The sequence below is a fragment of the Sminthopsis crassicaudata genome, chromosome 3 (assembly GCF_048593235.1).
Source record: "Sminthopsis crassicaudata isolate SCR6 chromosome 3, ASM4859323v1, whole genome shotgun sequence".
Taxonomy (NCBI): domain Eukaryota; kingdom Metazoa; phylum Chordata; class Mammalia; order Dasyuromorphia; family Dasyuridae; genus Sminthopsis; species Sminthopsis crassicaudata.
Window position 1 is genome coordinate 481,052,951 of NC_133619.1, and position 16,910 is coordinate 481,069,860.

Here is a 16,910-nt window from a genome sequence, read left to right on the forward strand (position 1 = left end):
TTTTTTCAGCCATTGCTAAGTATGTGCTTAATAATTCTAATCCTTTATAATTTAGAATCTGGGACTATAGTTTTCTAAATTTAAAGTGGAGCAAGAATTGTGTGGATATTGGATATAAATAGATATTATATATTGATTGGATATAAAATTGCGTGGATATAGACTATTCTTCAAGTAAAAATATTAGTATGTTTGAAACAGTAGTGTCAGTGAGATCCCTTAAATGGTCTTCTGCTAGTTTAAACACTTAGATGGAGCCATAAAAAAATTTAGACAATATGCAGACATATTGTAGTAAGAGGACTAGCAGCTTTATGCCTAGAATGATATTAATTTTAAAACATTGTCAATTTAAGATGATATTGTCAGTCCCAGCTATTGTCAAAAAGAAAAGCTGGAGAGGGTGAGAATAGGGAAACTTTAATTTTAGTCAGAAACCATTTTACTAACTCAAAATCTCAGAATTTTTCAGCTGCTTCTAGGAAATGTTTATTCACAGTACATTTGCAAGTTGCCATTAGTGATCGTGTACCACTGACAATATAAAAATAGACAGTGATTTTTTTTTTTACAGGAGTTTGCATTTTTCATCAAATTAGAATGTCATGCTGAATCATAGATGAACATTCTTTTTTTTTTTTTTTTTTTTTTTTTTTGGTCCTCTCGGCTTAAAACTATTGAGAATAATGTCTCAGATGACAAGGCCTTTATTAACCCATAATCATTACTTAGAAACAAACTCTAGTGGTCCAAGAAACATGCATTGCCATGCATTTCTGATCAACTTGGGGGTAATGAGCTGTTGAAACTGCAGTTTCTGAAGGATGTAGGGATAGGGGAAAATCTTTAAAACTAGGAGCTGCCCTACCATATGACTGCTTCATATTATGATTTTTTTTTTTTATTGTTCCTGACATAAAACTAGGAGTGTCAGATTAGTACCAAATAATCAACAATGATTTATGCCAAATCTAGGTGGGGAATGGTTTTAAGAAGTGTGCTATGTATTCACACTTATTTTTATAACCTGTTTGGTTGTCTTGGAGATGCTACAGTCACACTAAAGATCCCCATTTTTATTCTTAAAAAGACATAAAAACTCCACATCTCATCTGTAAATATACATGCTCATTGTTAATGATGCGGGTTTGTAGTCCCTTTAAGATTCCTTTCTGATTTCCAACCCCTCATAGCTGAAGAAGCTAGGACCTTTGATTCATAAATCCCAGTCAAAAGCACCCTTTTGAATTCCAATAGGAGATATCTGGGCTCTTCCAGCCCCCATCTGATCTGAGCCACCTTGGGCTGTCCCATTGTAATGATCTGCTCAGGTTTCCCAACCCCCACCTAGCAAATTCTAACCCTGGCAGAAACCCATGGAGGAACCAACTTGGGACTCCACCCATAGGCCCCTTTAGCTAAATCTCTCCTTATAAAAGAGCCAAGCTGGAGTTCTCTCTTTGCAGAGGGTTGAAACATGTCAACTCTCTGTCCACCGGAATTTCTGGTGGCCTCCTAACTAGACTTTACTTCCAAAGCGCATAATAAACCTCTTTTATCAATCTAGGTTTTTGGGCCTGTAAATTCCTTTACACGGGACTCTTGCACTGCTACTAGACCTCATTTCATTCTGTATCCTTGTGCCAAATCCAAAAGGGTTTCAGGGGAGCTCCATTTGACTTCCTATACACCGAACCTGCCACTAGACCTCAATTAACCCTAATTTCATTTAGGTACCTCTTATCTAGATCTCATCAGTTAATATTTGGTGCCTTTTTTCCCCCTTTACTTATACTTGTTGCAGTGCAGGTTGATTGGGGAGCTAACTACTCCTAAGGATAAAATGATACTTTATAGATATGCAGATTTTCCTAAAAGTCTTTGTGCAGTTTTAAGGTACTAACGTTTAGAACTACATTACGATTGTAAATATACCCTGTATAATGATGCATTTACCCTTTATAGGGCCTTTAGATGGTAAAGCAAATTTAATTGTATTATCACTTCAGTTTATCTCTATAATGTTTACAAAGTAAGTTAGCCATCTTTCTCTCCTCTGGTACCTCTGCTCCCCAAGCTTACTGTATTAGTAAATATACGAAAAGGAGATTAAGATACTTTGGTCATCAAAGATTGCTGTTGTTCAGTTGTTTCAGGTCCCCATTTGGAGTTTTCTTGGCAAAGGTGCAGGAATGGTTTGCCATTTCCCTCTCCAGTGCATTTATAGATGAGGAAACTGAGGCAAACAGGGGGAAGGGACTTACTTGCCCAGAGTCACACAGAGGCCAGATTAGGACTCAGAAAGACGAGCCTTCCTGATTGCAGGTATGGCACGCTGTCCATTTTACCACCTAGCTTCCTCACCAAAGAAAGCTTCGGTCATTTGTGAGCATGAGCACAAATTTAAGTCTGCCTTAAGACCTTGACTTTGACCTTTTTTATTTGTATGGTGTGTCTTTCTTTGTGATATATAGCTTAGAATCTTAAAAAGCTAAGGTTTCTTTTGGTGGTGGTAGGGTGGGTGGGAGGCTTGGGAGAATATGGGCTGAGGTACAACATATGAAGTTAGAAAAATATTTAAATTAGGCCAAAAGAAGGATAAGAAATAGAATACAAGTAGAGATAATGATGTAGACAAATAAGCAGATACAATCTTAGAAGGCATGATTAAAATGTGAATGAAATGATTGTTTATGGGAGGAAATGATCGATATAAAGGACAGGTATTAATTTTTCTATAAAACTTTTCATCTAGCATAACTGGATTTGAAAAGTAAATTTATATGCCATATGCATATTTATTAGGATTAAATCAAACAACTACATACAATATATCTATGAAGTAATCTCTTGATAAGCCAATGAATAATTCCCCCTGTGCGGGCTGGTAATTGAAATTGAAGTCATTTAACCTATTTTAATTTTATCTATTTAAGATCTAGCCTGGTGGCAAAGAATAAGAATACTAGATTTAGAATATGGAAGATATGAGTTCAGAGCTTGTCTGAGACACTTAGTAGTTGTGTGAGCATAAGCAAGTCACTTAACCTTTCTCAGTCTCAGTTTCCCTCATTTGTAAACGGAGATAATAATAAGACCTACTTCTCAGGGGTGCTCTGGGCTTCAGCTTCTTTATCTGTTAACAAAAACAAGAATCTTTTGGACTAGATCTCTGAATTTTTCTCTGGCTTTAAATACCTAATGATCTTAGTTTCTTTAGTTAGGTTTTTTGTTTGTTTTAGCAGAAATTGAACTTTTGGCATCTCTTGAAATGCTTTTGAAATGTTGGTGACTGGCTGAAAGCAAATTGTGTAGGCCTTTTTCCCAGAATGCTCTTTGGCAGTTCTAATCACACTCTCAGACTTGGGATGATTGCTGCCATATCACTGGCATACTGTCTAAAACTTTGTGCTTAAAGTACATTTTTGAAGGACACGTTTTTAACATTTAAAGAGATGCTTACACTCACCTTGAGTGCTTTTATAGGCTGTCCAGCATGTTATAAAAGCATCTCCTTATTAATACCATTAAATATTCATTGAATTACTAATATTATACTCATCACGATAATAATTTAGCTTAGATCAGTAAAGGCCCAATTGAAAACAGATATCTAGCCTTCAATTTGATGGTATGTGGCACCCCCAGCCATGTAACATGTTTTGCTTAGGTGCTCCCAAGGTGTCCCCTAAAGTAACATTTCTTCTACTCAGTGAATTTTATTTTTTAAAAATATTGTATTTGTGTTTTGTTTTTTATATCAAAGTCATTTAGCAAAAATCCTGTTACTTCTGTAGAGTGTTGTAATAAACAAACACACAATTACTGTATCTGACAGGTTAGATAGCATTCTACACTTGTAGTCAAACACCTGTCTACTGAGAAGGAAGTGTTTCAACATCTGCAAGATTGGTCATTAAAATCTAATTTTGATAGCTGTGTCTTTATTTACATTATCTATTGTTGTAATGATGTGGTTTAGATTTGGGGAACCCAAATGAAATTAGGGTTTCTGGTAGTCAGGGAGTTAAATGAGGTCTAGTGGTTAGGATTTGGGGTTCAGGGTAGGTTTTGGTGCAAGGGTAGAGAGTTCTGGGGAACTCCCTTCTGGTGGTGCAGAGATCCTCTGTAAAGGAATCTACAGAACCAAAAACCTAGATTGATAAAAGAGGTTTATTATGGGGATTGGAAATAAGGTTAAAGTCTAATTAAAGAAATAGACGAGGGTATAGAGAGGGTAACACTGGAAAAGAGTATTCAAGTGCTCAGAAAGATCCTGGCCGGAATGGCACTGCCAAGGTCCATCTGCAAAGACCTTAGTTGATGAAAGCTCATTATATTGCTTGACTTGGTGGGGGTTGGGAAACCTGAGTGCATCATCAGAATGGGGACTAGGACAAGCCAGCATCTTCTATTGAAATTTAAAGGGGTGCTTTTGACCAGGATTTGTGAATCAAAGGTCCTGGATTGATAATGCATCTGCCTGCCAGGAGGGGCTGGGAGTAATCTGAGTCACAAATCAATCTGAAAGGAATCACAAATGTAGTTTCTTAAAGGGACCACAATCGCTTCATTCCCCCCTCAAGCAATTAAAACTTAAATTCATTTAAGAGGGAAAAAAAGGACCTGGGGTGGGGTCTCTTATTAAGGTAGAACAGAAGGAGATTTTCTCCTTTAAGTATTTTCAGAGTTCCGGGGTCCCTCTTCATTCCCCCCTCAAGTAGTAACCTCTAAATGCATTTGGGATAAAGGGCTGACAATCTCCTCCTAACTGCTTCGAGCTTTGGGGGGTTCATGCCAGGAGGTGAGGTGTGAGGTGTGGGGTTTGGGGATGGCAGCAGGACATTTAAGGGGTGTTTGTACCGGTCAGTTGTTCTCCAGGATGAAGGGCATTGAGAATCCAAAATTTGAAGCCTAGAGAAAACAGATCTCAGGAGCAGATTAAAAGTGGGGTGTCATCCAGAATGGAGATGGCGACATTCAGAAATGGGGCCTGTAGCAGGAAATGCATCAGATTTCTTCTGTGGGCTGCCTGTAAGAATGCGAATGGTCCATCTAACAATATTGAATGCCAAAGAAAAGTATAAGAGAAAATGCTAGGAGCAAAAGAGTAGTAAAAGGTGTTAAGAAGCCTAGTTTAGCCCCTTCACTCTAAATTTCCAGGAAAACTAATTTCTCCTGGGGTTGGGGCAGGGATTAAGGGTGTGAACTCAGAGAGTCAGGGTAGGCAGGAGGCCTTGAAGTCTTTTGTGAGGTAGGGGTCTAGAGATATGCGTGTCCCCAATTGTCAGGGCTGCAGAGCAAGATAAGAATGCAGTTTAAGCTCTTAGAAATCTCTTAACTGTCTGTGCTGCTTTTCTTTAAAAATAATAGAGAATTGGTTCCTCAATCTCACCAGAAAAATAAAAATAATAAGTAAAATAAAGTAACAAGACTATGGATTATAATTTTGAGATTCCTTTCCAAGTTGATCACCTCTGAGTTTATTGCAGCAAAATAAACTAGAGGCTAATGCTTTCCTCAAATCTCATGGAAAATCTAAGCAATGACATTTCAAGAGTGGCTTTGATGAGGGCAAGAGTACCAAAGAAAAAGTTTTGCAGGAATGGGTGAGGTTTCCTTGTTCTCCAAGGCGCGAGTTAGCAGTGAAGGAACTTCGCTAGACTCAGAGGCTATGGTAAAAAGCTTTTATTGCTAAAGAGACACCAAGAAAAAGACTTCCTTGGTGAGCAATATCATTCTCAAGAGAGAAGTGATCTGCAGAGACATTTTCTGAAGACACATTTTATGCATGAGTCTAAGAGGATTCTGTCTCCAGAGGATGCAAGACCATTTGGGTTTGTATAACTTTTTGTTGGTGATTTTACATAACTTTACAAAACTTTACAGAATTTTACTCTCATCAGCTTCATTGTTCATTTACAAGCCACTCAAGTTCTGCCTGGGTGCAGAATCAAGTTGGAACGGAATCATGCCAGGCACTTTGCAGATATTATCTCTTGGTCCTCACCAACCACCTAGGAAGGAGGTACTGTCATCATCCCCATTTGGTAATTGAGGAAACCGAGGCAGCCAGGTTAAGTGACTCTTGTCTAAGGTCAGGCAGAAGTTTTCTGAGACTGATTTGAAATCGGGGCTTCTGGACTCTGGGCTCAGCACACTTTATCCACTGGCTGTAATGAGAATTAGGTAAGGGGTAACTCCTTTTGGTTCGGCGCAGGGGTACATAGTTAAATGCAGTCTAGTGATGGCACAGAGTCCCCTGTAAAGGAATTTACAGGCCCGAAAACCTAGATTGATAAAAAAAGGTTTATTGTAGAGGTTTGGAAGTAAGGGTAAAGGTAGAAAGATGCCAGGGCCAGAGCTGGTCACCGGGCCGACAGGAAACCTTACATGGCCGGAAGCATATCATGTTTGGGGCTCCTGCAAAGAGTGGGCTCCAGGATTCCCCTTTTTATAATGGGGGATCTTGGTGATCTTGAAAGTGGGTGGAGTCCCAGGCTTCTTGTGGGTTTCTGCCAGGGTTAGAATTGAATAGTATTCACTGGGTTTTTAGATAAGGAGGAAGCTTTTTGTGGGAGTCGGGGAAACCTGAGCAGATAGTGGGGGGGATGGGAAAGCCCAACTTAGCCCAGATCCCATGGGGGCTGGAAAAGCCCAGATATCATTGGAATTCAAAAGGGTGCTTTTGACCAGGATTTGTGAATCAAAGGTGCTAGCTTTTTCAGCTATGGGGGGGATTGGGAATCAGAAAGAAATCTTAAAGGGACCTCAACCCACAACAGCTGTATCTAGATAGAAAGATAGGGAGAAGCAAAGATAACTACAATGTGTGATGAGAGTTGCCACAATACTTTGTGAGATACAAGGATATATAAGAAACTTAAAGGGAGTTTAAATAGCCTCTGAATCACATAGGCATCTGATAGATGATACAGAGCCCCAGAATCAAGGGAAGGATTTTAGTGTGGAATGAATTATTCCTGGTAAAATGATATATAAATGTGTGTGTCATTTTGTAGACTCTGATTCCTTGGATTTCAGCAGAGTGCTTGACATTATCATAAGACATCAAGAGATGGGAGCCTAGGTTATAATATGTACTTGAATAGATTCAGAAGTGGTTGAATTACTGAAAACAAACTACAGGCATGGATGGTTTGCTGTGAATCTGAAGAGAGAATTCTAATAAAGTGCTCTAGGGCTCTGTCCTTCTGTCTGTCTTGAGTTAAAATTCATCACTGACTTGTATGAAGTAATAGATGATTTATTTAAAGAGCCTTAGGAATAGCAGTGTTTCCCATTCCATCAGTCCTGTTATGAAGCTGGGTCTTCTGCCCTTTATATGGAGGGCAAGAATCTTTGTGCAAATGCAGCTTGGCAACTCCCTCTGCAAGTGGTCCAGACCCCAGCTTCCTCAAGAGCCCCAGTTACTTAAAAACTAGAAAAGAAATTTTTCATCTCCAAGGTCATTATCACTATCAAGTGGCTTAATCACAGAAATCTACTCAGTTTTTGAATATAAGTGACATTTTTTCCATACCTCCTATAAAGGAGTAAATACACATTAGAATAAGAGCTTCCTTAGAGTTGGGATTACCTTACATTTTTATTTTTATCTTCAGCATTTAGTACAGTGCTTTACACATAATAATTACTTAATAATTGCTTTTTAATTCATTATTCCTTTTGAGTGGTAGACTATATTTACCTTTTAGAACCTTTAAATAAAAAGTCTTTCTTTTAGAACTATAAACCTCATCTAATATAATGGGATTTAATAGGAATAAATGCAAAGACCTCTCAAAAATAGACCTCAAATACAAGGGGAGAGAGAGAGACAGTTTTTTAGTACAGCAGAATAAAAGACCTAGGGGGTCTTAATCTACTACATAACCCTTAAAAAGCAGTAATGGCATGGCCACCCTAGAAGTTAATATGAGCTGAAGTTTTATAAAGAGGCACATGTGTCTCCAAAATGAAAGCTGGTATTTCTGTACGTGGTACTGTGTGGAAAAGTGAAGAACTTACAGATTAAGCACATATTGATCAGAGACTGTTAGCTAAAGTAGATTAGGCCTATAGGCCCCAGTCACATGATTTTAGATAAGGCCTAGGCTGCATTCCATTGTCCAAAGAAAGCATTAAGTGGCCAAAAAGGCTGTATATCACCTTGTTTTCTACATTCCACTGACCAAATAGGGGAATACAGACTTATATGACCAATCACAACGCATAGAGGGTGAGATTTTGGATGTTCTTTGTCTGAAATGTATAAAAGCTCTGAACATTTTCAAGGGAGTGGCTCTCTCCTGCTGTGAATTTGGCTCACAGACCAAGATGGGGTCTGCTTTTTGAGATTCTAATAAATAATTCTGCTTTCTATGAGTGATCTCTGAGTAGTCAATTTGGGTAGGTCTTTTTGTCCCAAACAGTTGGGGGCTCATCCGGGATGGGGTCATTGGGGGAGATGGCTGTGCATCCCGGATAGGGAAGGCGCCCACAGAGCAGTTTTCTCCATGGTCTGGGTATGCAGCCTCCCTCCCTCTTAGACAACGACCCGAGGCAGAGTTACTCAGTGGAAAGCAGAATTGAATATTGAAGATTGAAAGGAAGTAGAGTCCTGACTGGCTGGCGCAGTTTTAGAATCCACACGTGTTGGCTCGGTAAGCTTTTGGAATAGTTTGGGGGTCTTATTGGCTGGGTTTTAGGGAACCTGAGGGAATAGCCCTTGCTAAATTTTGCTGAGTGCTGGACTGTGACAGGCCCCAGTGATAAAGAACTGCCAAGGGAGGCTTCCGGGAAACTGCTGAATTTAGTTTGGGAACTAAGTATGGGAAAGACACAGTCCAAGAATTTGTCAGGACAGTAGCTAGGTATAAAAAGAAATGTAAAAGGTGAAAATAAGAGCTCTACGTGTGTTTGTCTATGTATGTTTGTCTGCTTTGCATTGTTTTTGTCCTGTGTTAAAAGTTAGCAAGTTCATAAGAGATAAGAGTTCAGCCTCTGTGTTGCAGGCTTAGAAAATATCAGGCTGAATTGTTGAGAATTGGAATTCAATCAGAGTAGTAATTCTTTCAGAATGGTTCAGAATGTATTGGTCTTAAATCATGGAATATCTAGGCATTCTCTGGGAAGACAGAGAGATGCACTAAATGAACTTGGAAGTTTAGAGAAGCTCTGTTTGGATTCTGGGAGGGAAGAATGTTCAAGGTAAAACATTCTCAACAGGGGCAGGGGTTCTGGGAAAAGCCCCTAATCTGTTTTGCTGATTTAAAAGCTTTGTTAAGTTTTAAGAACAATGACTAAGAAATTGGGGAATTGGTTATTTTAATGTTAGTACAAAATTTGCTTCTGATTTTAAACTTTTTAATCTGATGTGCTAATTTGTAAGTCAGGTAAAACTGGGTTAAAGAGTTTTCAGAGCCTGCTAAAGAGCAATAAAATTCAAGCTTAGCTTGGCCAGGGCAATAAAAAGCTCTGAAGGTAAGATGCTAATTGTTGTGAGAAGAGATTATGGTGGGGAAAAAAAAAAGAAAAAAAAAGAAATAAAACTTTTAAAAACAGTTGTATTTAGTTTGATTCAGTATGTTACCTTTTGAAACATGTTGGGTAATTTCTTAACATTGTAAGTTATGCTTTATGGGGTTACCTAGCTATTCACTATGTTGTGAATCTTAAAAGTTCTGAAGGGAACTGGAGAGGAGAATGCAGATTTATGTAGGATTGATTTGTAGGAGCAAATTGGGAAGCTTGAATGATATTTAGAAGGAATCAGTTGGAAAAAGAAAGGAAATGCACTGATTGCCTAAAGCTTAAGAAGAATTCCTGTGTAGGAAATTGAGTGGGGTGGGGGAAAGGCAGCAGTGGAAAGTTGCCTTTGTGCTGCAGCCCAACTGCTGAAGAAAAGCAGGCTAATCATTTAAAGGGACAGACTGCTCTTACAAGGTGTTAATTGACTGAATATTTGTTTCTTTGAAACATAATGGTTTTCTTGTTTAAAGAAACAGGATCAGAAATGTGATCTATAGTTTTAAAGGATTATTTCAAAAAGTTTAAATGATGTTTTTAAGAACTTTTCAGATTCTTTTATGTGAAAATAGGAAGTTTTAATTAACTGATTGATGGCAATTGTTTAAGGGGACTCCAAGGATAATAGTTTTTGCCTTTGTCCTTTTGAAAATGTTTTTGTTTTGGCAATATGTAGTTTGGGATTTTTCTATGTATTGGGTATTTTAAAAGCAAAATGATTGGTATAATATTCAATTTATGGAACATCTACTTGGGTATGTAAGAATTGTGTGAATATTCTGGGGTAAATTTCTTACTGTTAAAAGTCTTACAATATGTAGATGATCCTCTTGTGGCAGGGAGACTTGTCCAAGTCACTGTCAATTTGTTAAAATTATTTAGGAGCACAGGGTCTGAGAATTTCTTAAGACAAATTGCAATTTGTGAAATGTGAGGTAACATATTTAGGTCATTGTATAAGTGAAGGGAAAAAGAAATTAGAAATTGTAAATTACTTGAAGGAAAGAATGGAAACAGTGAAGGTAAGGGGATTGGCACACAGGGCATTGGTCACTGAGATTTTGACTAACCTTATGTTACCTAAGAACATTGCAGTGATTCATGTGCAGGGGCACCAAAGAGGAGATTCATTTGAGACAAGGAGAAACTGCTTTGCAGATGAGGAGGCGAAATGGGCTGGAGAAGAGGAATCTGTAAGTATGGAGGAGATGATGGTGCTAATTCTGGCATTTCTGCCTCAAATGCCTCCACCTTCCCTTACCCCAGAAGATAAGCAGGAAATCCAAAGCTTTGGCGCTCAGGAGGATAAAGAGGGCACTGGCTCCTCCCTGACGGCAGAGAGGTACTGACCACAGCAGGTATGAGACATGTACTCCAATATTTACATCAGGGGAGTCATTGAGGTGTCCAAGACGTGTGATGGAGTGCTGACTTAGTTTGTGGCACTGGCTTACACACAGTAGCAGGCAACTTGTCAGCAGGTGTCCTGTTTGTCAGAGGACGAATAGGGCGGCTCAATGGCAAGTCTAAAAATGAGGAAGGCTCCCTGGTATCAAGCCTTTCCAAAGCATACAGGTAGACTTTACCGAGCTGCCATCATTGGGGCGTCTCAAATATCTGCTGGTCATAGTGGACCATCTGATCTTATGGGTGGAGGCCTTTCCCCTTACCTGGGCAACTGCCTCAGCAGTTGTAAAAGTACTCCTTGAGCATATCATTCTGGGGTATGGGATGGTGGAGCAGATAGATTCAGACCAAGGCACCCATTTCATAGCTAAGGTCTTCTTATCTGTGGCCCAAGTTCTAGAAATGTCATGAAACTTATATACCCCATGGCATCTGCACTCATCAGGTAAAGTGGAAAGGATGGATAAGGAAATTAAATAGCAACTGACTAAATTGGAGTTAGAGACACAATTGCCCTGGACCAAGTGCCTTCCCCTTGCCTTATTAAGAATTACTACAAAACCCCAAAGGGATGTGGGATTATCACCTTATGAGTTATTGTATGGTCACCCTTATCTAAAAGGGATTCAAAATTCCTCCTTGGATCCAATGTTTGAGACCAAGGATTTGTTTTTAAGGAAATATGCCATGCCTTTACTGAAACATCTGAAAACTTTACAACTAAAAGGGTTTATTGCTCAGACTCCTCCCTTAGGATTCACAGTGCATAAATTCTAGCTTGGAGAGGGGGTCCTGGTTCGGACATGGAAGGAGGACAAGCTGACCCTGATCTGGGAAGGACCGTTCCACATCCTGTTGACTACAGATACGGCAATACACACCAAAGAGAAAGGTTGGACACATCCCACTTGAGTCAGAGGTCCCATGCATGCCCCCAAGAAGTGGGCAGTAAAGACTGATCCAGGAACATTGAAAGTGCAGCTGAAATTACAGGAAACTTAGCAAAGACTGATGAATTGTGCATGTAAAATTTTTTTGATTTGTCTCATTTGGGGAACTCTCTTAGGACTATTCTTGTTTGTACTAGATATTACATTTTGTTAAACTGTATTGTTAGGAATTAGGAGTATTATATACTAGTAGGGAGAATGGGATGTGAACCAGACCCAAAGGGTTGGAGACTGTGCCTTGTATATGCATGTATGATTTTATATGGGTACACCTTTTGTACTGGTACCTCGAGAGCAGTGGGGTATGAAAATACCCTTTTAAACCCTGAGCCAAACAATAGCTACAAGCTTTAAAATTGACTGACTGTTGGATGTATGGGAGACCTGATCAACTTACACAGTGGCCCTGGGTTCCTGTTCTCTGTCTCTGGCCTGGATCTTGAGTAACAGATCAGTAATACACAAGGGAACAGGTTTCTGGTGATTGATTAATGATTTTACAAAAGGAGGGATGGGAGGCAGTAGCAAGGGATGATCCAGATGAGATTAACAAGCAATGTGTAGAGAGCTGTTAATCAAATTTGACACAATGTAAGTTCTTTAAGAGGAAATATATATACATGTGTATTTATGAACAACAGGGAGGATTGTGTGGAAAGGTGAAGAATTTACAGATTAAGCACATATTGATCAGAGACTGTTACCTAACGTAGATCAGGCCTATAGGCCCCAGTCACATGATTTTAGATAAGGCCTAGGCTGCATTCCACTGTCCAAAGAAAGCATTAAGTGGCCAAAGAGGCTGTATATCACCTTGTCTACTACATTCCACTGACCAAATAGGGGAATATAGACTTATATGACCAATCACAACATATAGAGAGTGGGATTTTGGTGGTTCTTTGTTTGAATGTATAAAAGCTGTGAACATTTTCAAGGGAGTAGCTCTCTCCTGCTGTGAATTTGGCTCACAGACCAGGATGGAGTCCGCTTCTCGAGATTCTAATAAATAATTCTGCTATGAGTGATCTCTGAGTAGTCAATTTGGGTAGGTCTTTTTGTCCCAAATAGTCTGGGGGGGGGTTAGTTCTGGGTGTCATATTGAAGAAGGAACTTGATAAAGTGCAGTTATGTAGAGGAAGATAACCAAGCTGGCCAAAGGACTGCTATAGGAGAAGTCAGTTTTCCTTCTGAGAACTAGATAGTTGTAGGATTTTCAGGGAAGCCTTCATGATACAAGAAATAGTAAAGATAAAAACAAACAAACAAACAAAAACTACTGGAGCCATTTGGAACCTTAGAAGAATGCCATTCCAGATACCAAGGTTTTCTGTATACCTTAATGTTAAATCTTTTAAGTAGTAAAACTTAAAACATTTGGCTAGAAATATATTAGAGTAATAAACTGGGTATAATACTTAATGTACCTAATTTATTACAGAAATATTGAACATATTAATTTTATTGTCTCAAAGATACAATACCCATTACTAGATTGAGATAAAAAAAAGTGCTACATCTGGAATCTATTAAGTTATTAATCTAATAATTCTAATGCTAGTTCCATATTATTCTACTTTTTTTTTTTGGAGTTATTTTGCATATGATATTTTTGTTTCCTCTCTTTCTTATAGCTTTAACTTTTTGCTAGTGATAATCTTACTTCTGTAATAGCCCTTTACTACTCCATTTCTTTCATTTTTCTATTTCAGTAACTGAGCTTGTTAGAATTCTGTTTAAAGTAAGCATGCAATAAGACAGTGCATGCCAGAAGTTTTTCCTTTTAAAAAAAAATAAGCTTGGACTTAAATGTGTTAAATTGGACATTTTTTGATTGTTCAGAAACTTAAAAAAAATAATCCCAAGCCAAAAAAACCCCAAACTTGTTTATCAGTTCATTGCTACAATCTAGATAAGCAATTGAAGTGATTCATAAGCTCCAAAGCAGTTTATAATGGTGAGCTCCTTAGTTTCAGTGGGGAAAGGTGAATTGATTGTATATTGAGACTAATCTATGGTTCTTATTGTTTTGCCAGCAAAAGCTTTTGAGGTTTCAGTTCAGTTGTCTTAAAAAGGAAAAAAAAGTGCCATTTGACCAATAGGAGTAAATGTAGGGTATAATCTACTTAGTGTCTTGGTGTAGGTGAGAAACCATTTTATTTTTATCTTTTTATGTTAAATGCAATATATTTATATAGTTATCTTGCTGCACAAGAAAAATCGGATTTAGAAATGAGGTAAAAATAACCTGAGAAGGAAAACAAAAATGCAAGTGGACAATAGCAGATAGAGTGCAAATGCTCTGTTGTGGTCTACACTAATTTCCCATAGTTATTTCACTTGGGTGTAGCTGCTTCTCTTCATTACTGAACAACTGGAACTGATTTGGTTCATCTCATTTTTGAAGATGGCCATGTCCATCAGAATTGATCATCATATAGTATTGTTGTTGGAGTATATAATGATCTCCTGGTCCTGCTCATTCACTCAGCATCAGTTCATGTAAGTCTCTCCAGGTCTTTCTGAAATAATCCTACTGGTCATTTCTTACAGAACAATAATATTCCATAACATTCATATACCATAATGCAGCTATTCTCCAACTGATGGGCATCCATTCAATTCCTAGTTTCTAGCCACTACATATGAGTCCCTTTCCCTTCTTTAAGATCTCTTTGTATATAATCCTGGTAGTAGCACTGCTGGGTCAAAGAGTATGCACAGTTTGAAAACTTTTCGAGCATAGTTCCAAATTGCTCTCCAGAATGGCTGGATCCGTTCACAACTCCACCAACAATGTATCAGTGTCCCAGTTTTCCCACATCCCCGCCAACTTTGTCATTATCTTTTCCTGTCATCTTAGCCGATCTGAGAGGTGTATAGTGATATCTCAGAGTTTCTTAATTTGCATTTCTCTAATTAATAATGATTTGGAATACCTTTTCATATGGCTAAAAATAGTTTCAATTTCTTCATCTGCAAATTGTCTGTTCATACTCTTTGACCATCTATCAATTGAAGAATAGCTTGATTGTGAGAAACAATTTTAAATAGGCTTGATAAGGATAAAATCCAGGCAGGAAGATGCCTGAGAGAAATATTATTCTTCAGAAATCTTAAAACAGGATAGCTGATTAAAAAAAATTCAATGATTATTGATTGAATTAGATCAACGAGCCCTTCTTGTACATTATATTACAAATATGTTATACCAAATGTTTTTGTGCTACTTTTAAAAACTTGCAATAAATAATTTTAGATTTTTCAGTGAATTTTATTGTTGGCTGTTTGTAAAATCCTTCTTAAGTACCATAGAGTTCAGGATATGAGGCTTCATTATACAAAATTACTTGAAATAAGAATTCTGGATTAGAACTGGAGTTCAGTTTATTATATGGTCAGTTAGGCCCTTAGTTTGGACTAAAAGCTAGTGAGGCTGTCTCTCTGAGGGTAAATAGTGTCATTTTGTTTTCTGTCCAGAGATTATACCTCCTCATCCTGGGGACTAGTCATCTAGTACAGATAGGAAAATGAGGCAAGTCCCTGCTCACAATGAGCTCACATTCTAAACAGTGGTCACAATACATGCTGGAAGGATCAACTGCTGGGCAGATGGCAAGGCCTAAGTGTCCTGAGAGTATATTTGCAGGACAGCTGGTAAGACCTGGTAGTCTTCTGTATTATAGTGGTGTAAGCAACCATGTTTATCCAGCAAGAGAAGAGAAGTGTAAGGACCCTGCACCAGTCTACCACTATTGAGAAGGGGATAGAGCGGGTTGGATAATTGGGATGGAGGGTTTCTTCCCTTAGGAAAGAGGGAATATATGTGGGCAGAATCAATATCTATCTGGTCAGGAGGTAGAAGGAAAAGGAGGAATTGGCAGAAAGGTTAGGGGTCAAGGGTTTCTTTTTGTACCTGCTTCTTGCTGATCTTAGATGGGATGTAATGCTTTTAAGGTTTATAAAATGCTGGAGACATAGGAAACATTTTAAAAATTTAAAACCACATGGTGTTTTTTTTTTTCCTTTAGTAAAGGTAATATTAATTTGAACAAAATAAGCATATGTATTTTTAATTAAAATATTATAGATATGATCTCTTAAAATTTAAATAAAAAATTTTCCAGGCAAATTAAATAATTTATATTGTAGTCTTATCTTCTTCCTAGACATAAATTTACATAATAAGTCTAGAATGGATTATTCTTTGGGAATCAGTGATCACTGTGAGTAGTCCCACATTTACTGTGGGTAACCAAGGACAAACAATTATCTTTTTTGATGGTTGATCAAAAGAATGCATGTGATATAGTATATACCTGTATTTTAATAAGACATTTGAAAAGGTCTCTCATAATATGACTGTCAACAAGATAGAAATATATATAATTGGTGGTATATTCAAACCTTGTTTTACTGGATTTCCAAATAGATTGCCAACTTAATTCATGCTGAAGGTCTTTCATCTTTGGACTATTTCATTTGCTTTTTTAAAAAATACCTTTTTATTTTTTCAAATACATGTAAAGATAGTTTTCAGCATTTGCCTTTGCAAAACTTTGTGTTCCAAATTTTTATCCCTCCTTTTCCACTATCCCCTCCCACAGGCAGCAAGCAATCCAATAAAGGTTAAACATGTGCAATTCTTCTAAACATTTCCATATTTGCAATACTGAATAAGAAAGCAAAACATGAGAAAAGCCAAGCAAACAAACAATAAAAAATGAAAATACTATGCTTTGATCCATGTTCAATTTCCATAGTCTCTTTCTGGATTTAGATAACTTTCCATGACAGGTCAATTGGAATTGCCTTGAATCACCTCATTGTTGAAAAGAGCCACATCCATCAGAATTGATTATCACATAAACTTGTTGTTGGTGTGTACAATGATGTCTTGGTTCAAACTCAGTCATTTAGCACAAATTCATGCAAATCTTTTCAGGTCTTTGTGAAATCAACCTACTTGTCATTTCAAAATTACAAAACAATAATATTCCATTATATTCATATACCATAGCT

General features: G+C 37.8%; 1 protein-coding gene across 10 annotated transcripts in view; it reads left to right on the forward strand.

Annotated features, from left to right (window-relative positions):
* The window catches only part of ATP8A2 (ATPase phospholipid transporting 8A2), a 667,830-nt gene that overhangs the window by 31,157 nt on the left and 619,763 nt on the right, over window positions 1-16,910 (forward strand). The window contains exon 1 of one of the 10 annotated variants that reach the window (XM_074303626.1): window positions 15,473-15,545. The exons of 8 other annotated variants lie outside the window; for them this stretch is intronic. The gene's annotated coding sequence lies outside the window, so the exon portion shown is untranslated. Of the gene's footprint in view, window positions 1-15,472; window positions 15,616-16,910 lie in introns of those variants that run through there. One more of the 10 variants, XM_074303627.1, reaches the window with a different exon arrangement.